The 12781-nt window shown below is 43.8% G+C and overlaps 1 protein-coding gene across 2 annotated transcripts in view; it reads left to right on the top strand.

Annotated features, from left to right (window-relative positions):
• The first annotated feature begins 3741 nt into the window (after positions 1 to 3741).
• The window catches only part of DUSP29 (dual specificity phosphatase 29), a 32345-nt gene continuing 23305 nt past the window's right edge, over positions 3742 to 12781 (top strand). Inside the window, exons 1-2 of one of the 2 annotated variants that reach the window (XM_065551673.1) lie at positions 3743 to 3879; positions 6886 to 7009. The gene's annotated coding sequence lies outside the window, so the exon portion shown is untranslated. Of the gene's footprint in view, positions 3880 to 6885; positions 7010 to 12781 lie in introns of both variants that reach the window. The other variant, XM_024110039.3, reaches the window with a different exon arrangement.

The raw sequence follows: 12781 nt of genomic DNA, 5'->3' as shown, positions 1-12781 counted from the left end.
TCATCAACCTTTGAAAGTAGTAACCTATTAAAGAAGACAACTAAAGGGCTGAATATTTTTTTTAATAAAAATGAATTATTTGGTAGTGATTACAATGGGGGAGAGAAGGAACAAATGACAATTTAGACAGCAAGTCATGTAGAGCAGGGACTGTCTTTTTGTTATACCTATATACAGAATGTAGCATAATGACCTCTGATTGGCAATACCTCCATACAAATAATCAAACCATGTCCTTATACATGTATAGTATTGTCATACAAATTCTAAGCATCACTGTGCCTGCTTTAGATGACTTCAATGAGTGTCAAAGGCACTCAGCATTTTGTAGAACTGGGCCATTTGTTTTTGAATGCGACTGTCTCAATCTGCAAAAATCAAAAAAACCGTAGCTGTGCCGTAGCTATATGTCTAGTTTAAAGACTGCTTGTCTGTGCAAAAGGAGACCATCTGGATTTGCTTTATGGTTAACTTAAAAAAAAAAAAAAAGTAAGTTTCTTAACTTTTGCCAAAACAACTCAAAGCGTAGTGGTTCCTGCATGCTATTAGCATTGCAGTGCAGCTGCAAACTTTCATTAGGATAATCTTATATAATTATATATGTAGTCTTCCCATACAATTGTTTAAAACCCTACTTCTCCAAATAACAGTAATAAAAGGGAAATCTTCCAGTTAGGAGGAAAGAAATCATTTCAACCGGAACCTTATTCAGAGCTTTCATTTTAAAATTAAATATTAAACTTTCAAAATGCCAGATTTTTCCAACTATACTTCCAGTGTGGTCTGGCCAAAATATCACGGTGGTTTCCCTCCCTCCTGCCTTCTTTGCCCAGTTGATTTATAGGGGGAAACTCAGTGCTTCTAAGAATTTTGTCACATTTCAGCTTTTACTAAGGTACTAAGTTAAAAAAATATGCACTAAAATTTTACATTGTTGGCTGCTATTTCAAAAGAGCCTCCTCTCCAAAGACATGATTGAGATTATGGCCAAAGAGTGGAACAAACAGTGAGGCCCTCTGAGCTCAGAACTAGGCAATACAACACTCACTTCCAGATGTGTAAAGACACAGAGGAGAACAATACAGACCATGTCAGCTCCATTCTTCCTCTTCCAGATCTCAAAGCCTGGACACATGGGATGTAAAGCCTGAAGTAAGAGGCAGAACTCCCAGTGACTTCAATGGGGACAGAATTTCCTTCCATGGACGCTATGTTAAGCAGATCCAGAGATTACATTTACACAGATGTTAGGAACCCAAGACAAGTGAGAGTTCATAATGTAAACTGAAGCAGATATTAGTGATGGTAGCATGAAAAAAAATTATTGGTGTTGGGTAGTGTAGAGGAGTGGACTCAACCCTGCGGCACCTCCTGCTGGTGACTTCCGGGAATTAGCTCGTTCCAGCTCCGGAGCGCCCTCTGCAGGCCAGTGATCCTCCTGTCCTCTGGCCCCCGTGTCCCTCCCTGGACCCCGGTGCCCTTTTACCTGGGGTGCTGGCCCCTGGCAGTAACCCCTCAGTCTTAGGGTCTCCCCTCCCTGGGGAACCCCCACCCACTATCCCCATCTCACCTCAGTATCAGGCTACTGCCAGTCATCATCTAGCCCCACACTTGGGGCAGACTGCAGTATCAGCCTACTCATCACTGACAAGGAGGGTCTGGACCTGCTGCCTTGGCCTACCCCTGGGCTGTCCTCTGCAACCCCCAGTACCTGTTGGCCTTATACTAGACCACACCCTGGGGCTTTCCAGGCTGGAGCTCCCCAGCTCCTCTGCCTTTCCCCAGCCCTGCTCCACTCAGGTACCCTGTCTCTAGCTCCCTGCAGCCAGGCCCTTCTCTCTCTGAATGCAGAGAGAGACTCTTGAGCGCCTGGATCACAGCCTTTTTATATAGGGCCAGCTGAGGCCTGATTGGGATGTGGCCAAGCTGCAGCTGCTTCCCAATCAGCCCAGCTTAGCCGCTCCCAGCCACAACCTTCCCCCAGGGCTGTTTTAAGCCCTTCAGGGCAGGAGCGGGGTAACCACCCCGCTACAGGTAGATGTACAATATGGCTTGTAAGAGGGAAGATCATCGGTCTACTCTTCGGAGGTTAGGAAGCCAGCACAGCAGCTGTAGAAAGCAGTTCAAGCTAGGACTGATGGACAGAGGATGCTATCAGTGTGTTCTCCAGTTTTCACTCTGAACATGATCTCTTTGCTGATTGCCTGTTTGCACTAATTCCTCCTTTTATCTCCTTCCCAGTCTCCAACCCCCTCTTTTCCCTAGTCTTTCCATCTAGCTAACCCTCTTCACTTAAAGAATTTAAAATAAACAAAAACAAAAAATGCAGAACTAACAGGACGTTTACTGCCGTTGCACCGTTCCCTCTGCTTGTATGTTCTCTCTCTTTCCCCATATCTTTTTCTGTCTTCTCTATTTAGACTGCATGTTCTTCAAGGCAAGGACGGTCTTTTATAGTCGTCTGTACAGCATCTAGCATAATAGGGCATCATTTCTTGGGTGGCTCCTAGACACTATCATAATAAAAATGATAAATACATTATGCAACACTTCCTATTATTAGTGTTTGGGGTACTGGAGCTGACCTGGTTAGGAATGTCAATGTGTCCAAGTACCAGCTTTTTCATGGAGAGAAAAAGTCTATGAAACTAGGTAAGACCAGAACGGAGCATTAGATCTAGCCTGACCTCCTGTATTACAAAGGCCGTTACCCCTGTATTGAGCCCAATAACTTGTGGTTGACTAAAGCATCTCCAAAGCGTCTCTAAAGTCTTCAAAAAACACTGAGATTTTTGTAAAATGTGTTTTTTGAACTCCCCCTGCCCACCCTCAGGGTGTGTGCTTGAGAGGAGAACGCACATGAAAAGGGTTTCAGAAGGACGATACACAATTTGGCTTTGACTGTATGACATGGAAGCTGTATTGTAAGATTGTAAGAAGGAATTGTCAGACAGAAAGAAAAAGATAGGGGCTGAAGTGTGGGATTGGGCAACGAGACAAGTTAAGTCCACAAGTTCTGCCCATCACGCCCTCTGAAATACTGACTTGTAACTATTCTGTACCTGGCTGATAAGAAGACACTGAAGTATGGGCAGGCCCTGGCTTGGTCTTGTGCTAAGTAACGTCCAATGCCATCTCTAAGTATAATTTCCTGCTTGTCCCATAGCCCCCACAGCACCCTTCTCCCTTTGCCCCTGCCTGTTCAGGTTGTTTGGGAGACTTTCTGACTCCTGTCCACATGGAGTGGGAAGGTAGCAAGTGGAACTGATGCTCATCTTTCCAAGCAGGGAATGGTCCTTAAGGAATTGGATAGCTGCTGTGGGTATCAGTGCTGGAGCGAGACAGAACAGCTGATGAGGAAAATGTGTTTAACAAGCCAGGAGCTCCTCACCATATGCACACACTTGAGAGCCTGGAGCCCTGTGTGGCTGCCTGGGTCTAAGGCCATCTCTGCTCCTGTGGTCCATTATCTTGAAGGCATAAAGCCACCAGAGGCATTGTGTCTACAAACACCTGTTAATTGCTTGTAACAAAGCCATGAGTAAACTCAGCATCAGGATCAAGAGGGGAGTGGGAAGGTAAAAGAAGCCTTCTTGTTTATTATTACAGCCAACGTGCAGACATCACATTACCTTACTCATGCTGTGACTGATCACAGACTATGACTAAATGGCAGGTTTAAGGTTTCGGGTCACATCAGGGAATAGTTTTACAAGCAGATATAAAGATTCTCCCCGGGGACTGGGTAGCACACAAGGTCAGAGTCAGCAAATCCTACCCTAAAAATAGATCCTAGTTTCAAAGTTGGTAAGATTTTCTGTGTCGTCCTGCCACACTTCATAGAGCCAAGCTACCTACAGCGCCTGCCTAAACTTACAGGTAAGCCTAACCAATATCCACTTTGAATTATGTTTCCTATGCTACCACTCCTCCTTTTAAAAACTAGCTCAGCAAGTCATGGCACGAATTGAGAGCTGGCAAATCTTCCAAGGTAACTGATGGCTTCATAAAATTGTTACAAAGCAAAGGCATGAAGAAGTTTAGAATCAAATTTTGCAAGAATATTGGGCCAGTTTCTCTTATAAATCCCAGTATGAAGAGACTTATAAAAGGAAAACTAACTAAAATAAATGTGTTTATGAAGCAAATCCCCTTTAAACCTGGGCTGAATTTAGATTAAAAAGATAGCAGAGAAAATCCTGCTTCAGTTTTACAGGTTAATTTTTTTGACACCTTCCTCTAAAATCAGAAATCTCCCCACCTGAAAATGTTGTTCATTCTCTGATGATCCCTGCTCCACCAGCTTAAATCTGACTTTTCCAATTCAGTTACAGATTCTATTAAATGAGAATGTGGTTTTAAATTTCTTGGGCACTCCAAGATATTCACTGGAGCCCCCAACTTAACCTGTTTTAAATTAACCAACAAAGAATGAGGGCAAAATGTATTTTTTTTAAAAGGCATCAGAGGTTTAGAGATTAATTGAAATAGCTGGTTAGTTCGGAATGTACACAGCAGGAGGGTTTGGGAAATAATTACACAGAGGCTACAACTCTGTCTGGCTTGAAATTGTTTAAAGACAACTGCATTAAATGAACTATTTTACAGCCCCCTAATCCTCTAAACCTAAGGACATATGGGTGATACAAAGAGGCTGAATGAAATGACCATTTCTGGTGAAGGTTGGAGGGGATAATAAATATGGATCATATTCTCAGGCGTTCCTTCATTTAATATAATGGGGGTATTTTAGGATTATTAGTTATGTATTTACAGCCCTTGTCTGCATTCTTTCTGGGCTCCCAGCTGAAGTAGAGGAAACCAGTTTTTATAGGGGATTCAGAGGGGTAAAAAAGTTAAGGTTTCCCCCTCCCCCCGGATAGATTTTTACTAAATTCTAAATCTCAAATATATTTTAATCAGCTGTAAAAAAAGAATCCCAAACACATCCCTCAGTTCCTTGCCTAACTGCTGCAGGGCTTGGTAAGTACCAGTCTCACACAGGACAGCATAAAGCTCTGAGGATGTTGCTCAAGCAAAGTGTCATGAGGACGATATAACCAGGAGCAGCATTTTTCAGCCCTCAATACATTTAGGGAAGTAACCTAACCCAAAGGGCTTTTCTTCTTGTAATTTACGTACTGTTAGCTCTTTGTGCCAAGTACAATCTTTGAACCTAGAAAGCAAAGCGCTGCTTACATTCTCAGCCAAAAGTAGACAGTGCACTTCACAGAGTCTGTACGCTGAATTCTGAAATGACAGCTCTCTGCCATGTAACCACCCTCTGATTAGCAAAATGAGATGTAGTGACATTGATCAAAGAGGGTAAGTGCTTGTCTGCCCAGATCAGTAGTATGGAGTGGTAACATCTCAACTACTAGGACTGCCTGGAAAGGAAAGTGCAGAACAATAGCCAGGAATTCAGGGAACATACTACACTACCGTTCACTATTTCTAAAGAAAGAAACTTGGCTTATTTAGGACCATGATTTTGTTTCCCGTTAGCATTCAGAGGGTACTAGTATGTAGACAGTCATACTGCTAAATTAGATCCAGATCTGTTGCATACTCTTGAGTATACGAGAACTTGTCATCCTGATCACTTGATCTCAGATATTTCTCTCTCTCTTTCCACCCCCCTCCCTTTCTCTCACATGCAGTGTTTGCAACAATATTTTTTTTCTTTGTGTAGATCTTATGTTAAGTGGAGTTAAATAAGAAACCTCATGTTGCACATATATGGAGCTTGATAGGGCCAGGATTTCACTCAAAGTCAATGGCAAAACTTCAGTAGTCTTTAGTGGGGCAGGATATGCAATGAACAGGAAAAAAATCAGTATTCTAACCCTCTACAGAAGAAAATACAGACATGAATGATTTATCATAATGTTCATTTCATGCGTGGAAATGTTTCAGCAAAACTCCTGGGTTTTCACTTTGTTTTCATCATTCAGCTTAAGTACAAACAGCAGTAAATATGAGTCAACAGTGTGATGCTGTTGCAAAAAAAGCAAACATGATTCTGGGATGCATTAACAGGTGTGTTGTGAGCAAGACACGAGAAGTCATTCTTCCGCTCTACTCTGCTCTGGTTAGGCCTCAGCTGGAGTATTGTGTCCAGTTCTGGGCGCCGCATTTTAAAAAAGATGTGGAGAAATTGGAAAGGGTCCAAAGAAGAGCAACAAGAATGATTAAAGGTCTTGAGAACATGACCTATGAAGGAAGGCTGAAAGAACTGGGTTTGTTTAGTTTGGAAAAGAGAAGACTCAGAGGGGACATGATAGCAGTTTTCAGGTATCTAAAAGGGTGTCATAAGGAGGAGGGAGAGAACTTGTTCACCTTAGCCTCTAAGGATAGAACCAGAAACAATGGGTTTAAACTGCAGCAAGGGAGGTCTAGGTTGGACATTAGGAAAAAGTTCCTAACTGTCAGGGTGGTTAAACACTGGAACAAATTGCCTAGGGAGGTTGTGGAATCTCCGACTCTGGAGATATTTAAGAGTAGCTTAGATAAATGTCTATCAGGGATGGTCTAGACAGTATTTGGTCCTGCCATGCGGGCAGGGGACTGGACTCGATGACCTCTCGAGGTCCCTTCCAGTCCTATAATCTATGAATCTATGAAAATAAATTCACACCCTGGAGTCTTGGAGTGAAATCTTGATTCCGTTGAAGTCAATGGGAATTTTACCACTGATTTCAGTGAGTACAGTCCATGGGCATTGTCCTGGCCATGAAGTCCACTAGGGACTTTGCAATTGCTATTTGATTTTACATGGAAGTCACCCAGACACTATGGTGATGGACAGCAATATAAAATCTTAATGGACAGATGGTGCCAGTCTGCTCTCCTGAATTGTTTTGCTGTTTTCTTTCCTTCCTACAGTGCTCTGAAGATCTTTACACACTCACACACATATACATACTAGGCATTGCCGGAGAAAAAATGGAGTAATACTGAGGCTGCAGAATCCTAAGAAGTCAAGCCAACACTTTCACACATGGGTGAAGTCAGTTAGGCATCAGTAAAACAGATAAAAGTGGCCTGGCTATCAGAGATGCTGATCAATGAAACCTGCAGGTGCTTGGAATGTCTTAAAGCACAACTGCTTTTACTAGAAACAAAACAAGTTTTAACCCAAGCTAATACTGCAGTGAAGACAAGCCCTAAGTGTCTTCATTCATGCAAGTCAATGGGGCTATCTGTGTGAGGAAAGTGAACAGGCTCTCATTTGGGGAAAGCCTGACTAGTTCGCTGTGGACCTTCCCCAACCTGGCTTCACTGACTCATTATTCCCACCCCTACACTGCACGTGAACGAAAAGTCACATATCTAATCACTTGCTTTCTACTTGGAGACTTTGTAAAAGAACTGTCAGCATGCCAGGCCTGGTCTCAGAAAGAGAAGGACCAGCTGGAACTAGGCAGATACCATTACTGGCCTAACCCTCCCGTCATGTTTCTATAGCTTGACATTTAGTCACAGAGGGTGAAATTCACCTTATGCAGAGGGCTGGTACAAGGGCTAGGTACCACTTAACACCTCCCCAAGAGGGCTGAGTTAAGCCCATGGAGTATATTTGTGGGATAAGCCATTACACCTTGAAGAAGAGGCGCTCTAATCTTATCTCTGCACCACACTCCCTCATTGATCAATTCTTCCTAAAAATGTGCCAGGCTGCATTATTTATATCACCGGAGCACCTAGCGGCCCTAGTCATGGACCTGTTCTACAAACACAGAACAAAAAGACAATCCTAATAATCAAAGTGCCTTACAAACAATCAAGTCTCCTAACACCCTTGTGAAGTTGGCAAGACTTAACTGCATTTTACAGCTATGAAGAGAGTCAGATAGCACAGCTGCCAGTAGCAAAACCAGACTTAGAACTCCGGGGTGTCTGGTTCACAGTCCTGTGCTCTGACCACTAGACCAAGAAACATTCTTCTTTATAGGCCACAAGCATCATGTGGGAGGTTCTGGTGTCCACTACGTCTATGACATGTGACTGTAAAAGTCACCTGCCTTTACTGCTTTAAGCCCATGACTCTTCAGCCTTTAGAAAACTGTTGCTAATAGAGACTGGAGCTGTGTCTACATAACAGGGTTATGCCACAGCACCTTAGCTATGCTGCTATAATCGCTGTAGCATAGACATGGCCTAATTGGGGACATTGGCAGGAATTCTTGCTGTTTAGCCACGGACTGGGAAGCCGAAATGGCTGCATGCCTGTGGACCCTTAAAGAGAATAAGGAACTAGTCAGAATAGACAGGCAGATGGGAAAGAAGAATTCTTTGCAGCTAGGGAGGCAGTGTAGGGTAGTAGATAAAGCATTGGAATATGAGTCAGGAGATTTGGTACTATTTTTGGCTCTGCCACTGAACTGCTGTTGATCATAAGTAACTCATTTCCCCTCTCTATGCCTCAGTTTCCCTCCCGCCTTTTGTCTTGTTAGATTTTAATTTCTTTGGGGCAGTGATCATCTCTCACTGTGTGTTTGTACAGCACCTAGCACAATGGGTCCCTGGTCTCAGCTGGGGCCTCTAGACTCTTTCACACAGATAATACAGGCAGAACTGGCAACAAGAGATGTGTCAGACTTGGGTAGTCTTGAGAGGGCTTTGTAGCTATCTAAGGACAAAGAAGAGGAATCAGCTGCACAGGGACAGGGTTGGTTGAGGTTCCTGCAGGGAGTAGAGGACACATTCTCTTTTTTCCTTGCATCGGTCCTTTTCTCTCTACAATAGACGTCTGGACATAAATCTCACTGAGCAAGTTGTCTGGTGGCTTGGCATGCAGCCGTAAGATTTATACAGCATGTCAAGCCAAAATATTTAGAAACAATAATACTTTGGTTTTTACAGAATGTCTTGTATCCATGGACCTCACAGTGCTTTAGAAACGTTCAGCAGGGCACATAAAACAAGGGTGGGGTATCTACACGTCATTACTGGAGATCACAAAACTACAACTTTTGCATGCAGATCCGAGCTCCAGAGTTCGGGGATGTTTTGCTCCCCTTTATACATGGGACAACTGACACGCACAGAGGTTAAGGGTATCATTTCCAAGAAAGGCCCCGAATTTTGGGACACCCATGACCTATTTTCAGAAGTGCTGAGCACCCACAACTCAGTTGGAGCTGCACCTGCTCAGCACCTCTGAAAATCAGCCCACGGGTGTCTCAAATTGGATGCCCAAAGTGAATTCCCAGAGTGGACACTTGTGGAAATTTTGGCCTTTGGGACTAGCCCAAGGCAACACAAGTGAGTCAGGTGCAGACACAAGACTATATTTTCTGACTCCCACTGGACAACGCTCCTTCTCTGAAACAAACACCAGACAGCCCAGCTCTAACAATACTGCAGACTTCCCTTCAACAACAACAACAAAAGATAAACCACAAACAATTCCATTTGGCAACTGTGGAGTGGATAGTGAGCATAAAGAAGAGATTCCTTTGCAGAGCCTAATGCATGCTGCTTATCCAAATTAGCTGCACAATTACTTCTATCAATGCAAAAATAGTTGAATGTTTTTTCTAGTGCACAGCACTTGAGAGAGACTTAAAATGCAGTGTAATTTGCCACAGTGTATGTCCTGAAGTGGTTTGCTAATGAAAAGAGGATTAAGTTTCCATTATTCTGAATTACCATTTTGTGAAATCACTAACAATATTTTCATTTATATACATATAACCCGGGGGGGTGGGAATATTCCTTCCAACCAAATGCTTAACAAATAAAATTCATTAGATAATGTGCACTTTGCTCTTATTTATGCAAAGTAAGATTAGGGTATAAAATTGCAGATGCCGGAATTTTTATCAGCCTATGTCTGATGATAATTTTAAAGACCATCACATTGTCATTCAGAAGCAACAGGTTTTGAACCTAATGGCTATGTCCTGGTTTGCAGAAGGGGTGAACCCTGCAAATGACTCAGGGTGAATAGGGGAAATCATGTCGGGCCTGATCTCATGCAAGGAGCACCAGCCTCAGCTCCCACTGAGAGCTGGTACTGAGTAAAGACTAACTACTAATTAAGAAACTCAGAGCTTGGCCCTAAGGGAATAGACAGCACTCAGCATCTCTGAGGATCAGGCCCTTCACATACAGCCATCTGTCTGAGTCTTGCATGGCAAGGGGCCGGAGAGTAGCCCAAGAAAGTTATAATACATGACTCTTCCATAGCACTTTTCCTCCATAGATTCCAAGGAAGATTCCAAGGGAAGATAATGCATATCAATCTCCCCACCCATTTTCCAATCAGGGAAACAGAGGCACAGGGAGATGACATGACTAGGCCAAAGTCACACAGTGAATCAGTGACAGAGCTGAGAACAGAACTCAAGTCTCCTGTCTCCCAGTCCAGTACACTCTCCACCCAGTAAATAGCCAGCGGGGCTCGAAGCACACTGCTCAGCGTGAAGTAACTGACTTGGTACAGTGGCATAGCAATTTCTTCTCTCTGGAGCATATCTTAGTTTCTCCTCTGTAAAGTGGGGATTCCTATTATTTAATATTTCTACTGAAGGGGCATCTCAACACTCCAGTCACGGATTAGGGTCCTATTGTGCTAGACACTGTACCCAAAAATGATGGCCCCACACCCAAAAGAGCCTACAATCTAATAAGAGTGCTTCCCAAAAACTCTATGGAAGAAAACGGACATAGAAGTGGTAAGTATTGTTATTCACTGTCAACAGGAGAGAAGAACAAAGCTGAGACACACATTCCAAGTCTGTCCTATAAAATAGACCGAGCCCTCTTAAAAAAAAAACCCTGACTTTCCCTGCCATAACTTGATTTGTCTTAGACATAATTTATCATATTTATATTTGAGGCAGTATCCAGGGGCAAGAGAAGGAAAAGAAATCCAACCAGTTTTTAACCTCTAATCTAAATTCAGGGGGTTGATTTGGGGAGCAATCCTCCCTTAGCTCTGTCTGTCATACACATAGAAGACAATGAAAGGGCAGATTAGAGTGACTTGGTTCTTTGACTGACACTAACCTTTCCTCCCAAATAAATACTTGACAGTAATTAATTCCAGAGCTTGTGCAGCAAGCCAGCTTTTTATAACTGAAACAACATTATTTCCTACTTAAGTTTAGAATCAAATCTGAAATATATATTTTATTAGGGGAGTATCAACGAATGCTTCCTTGTATTGTAATTCAATTTAAATATCCCTGCAGCAGATAGCATTGGCAGGGGATGAAAGTGCATAGTTTGCTTGAGAGTTCAGGGGGGAATACGGCTTCCCAAGACAACCAGCAGAACTGAGCGCGTCTCAGAAGAGGTTCCATTTTCAGAGTGCTAACAAAGCTTAAAACTGAAACAGTATGTTGCAGTACCACAGATGATCATTTGCAGATGTAACTATCCAGTTTTAAGGTCTGCACTTTAAGTGCAAGACTATCGATGTTACAAATCCATGTTCTGTGGTCACCAGATATAATTACCAGGGACATCTTTCTCTCTCACACACACAGACTCACTTAAGGAGCCAGGCCTAGAACCTTCATCAGTCCCTCAGTATCAAAATTACAGGCCTCTTCCACTTGAGCTAAGGAGAGCATTCTCCCAGCTAGCACCAGCAATAGGTCCTTTATCCTCAGAGTCTGCCACTAGCAAGGCACAACACTCCTCTCTCACCCACGCAGTTAGAACACATTATGTTGGTGTCTCTGTAAATAACATTAGACAGCCAGTGTTAAACAGACTGCTGGCATGAGTGTGCTTTAGCCATTAGAAGAAAGAGTTCTCCTCATGAATTATTGCTGAAGGTGCAGAAATAGAATTCCATGCTTCTAAGCTCTGCAAAATACAGTGCAAGGTGGATATGCCAGAACTGTGAGCACTCACGTTTCCTTGCAAAACTCAGAAGCCCGTTTAGCCAAACAAGCAGGGCCAGTCTAAGAGGTGGGTGGGCAATCAGGGCAGAAGGCCTGGGGACCAAATCGGCAGGGGTGGGGGGGGTGCACATTGCTCAACCTTCCCCCATCCCTTTCCTTCTCAGCTGGTTGCCCCTGGGTGTTGTGGGGGAGGAGACAAAAATGTGTTCCATCGGGGGGGGGGGGGGGGGGAAGGGAGGGAACTCCTAGGACCAGCCCTACAAACAATAATATATTTTAGGAAGTTTGGCTGAAAGATGGCGTCACAGTTTCCAAGGTCTGAGAACCTCTGACCCCTTTGTGGCCTCCATGAGAGCACCCCACTTAAGTCTCAGGCCTGTAGCCATCAGCTTTCTCAGGTCAAGATCCCATGATCCACTCCCTCCAGCCGGGAAAATTAAGCTGCAGAGTCTTGCAGGTCACTGTGATCACCTCAGCAGTCTGACCGTAGCTCAGCACCCTGCGGTATTCTTCTCTGTTGGGCAGCAGCCACCTACCTGGTCTTGCTTCAGGCTAGCTGCTGCCTCATTTTCCTGTCTCTCCGGCTGGATCTCCCCACCTTCCCAGGAAGGGCTCACTGTCATGTCCAAGTCTCTTTCCAGGCAGCATTTTATTCTTCAAACATAGAACTCAGGCAAAAATATCAAACACAAAAAGCAATACCTCTCCCCACCTCTCCTGCTACAGCTCCCAAAGACATCTCCCATGGCGTCTCTCGCAGATGAAAGGAGGACACACCATTCCCTTCAGGGCCTACCACAGGAGCCAGTCTCCCTCCTGGAACTCCTCTCAGCTGAGCTCTCTCACCCCTTAATAGGGATCACCTAACACCTTCACAGGGCTGGCTGACCCCAGGTCTTTAAGGGGTGACAAGCCAGCTT

Source organism: Chrysemys picta, chromosome 7, assembly GCF_011386835.1.
Source record: "Chrysemys picta bellii isolate R12L10 chromosome 7, ASM1138683v2, whole genome shotgun sequence".
NCBI classification, from domain to species: Eukaryota; Metazoa; Chordata; order Testudines; family Emydidae; genus Chrysemys; species Chrysemys picta.
The sequence above is the reverse complement of the archived record's forward strand: the minus strand, read 5'-3'. Positions and strand labels throughout refer to the sequence as shown.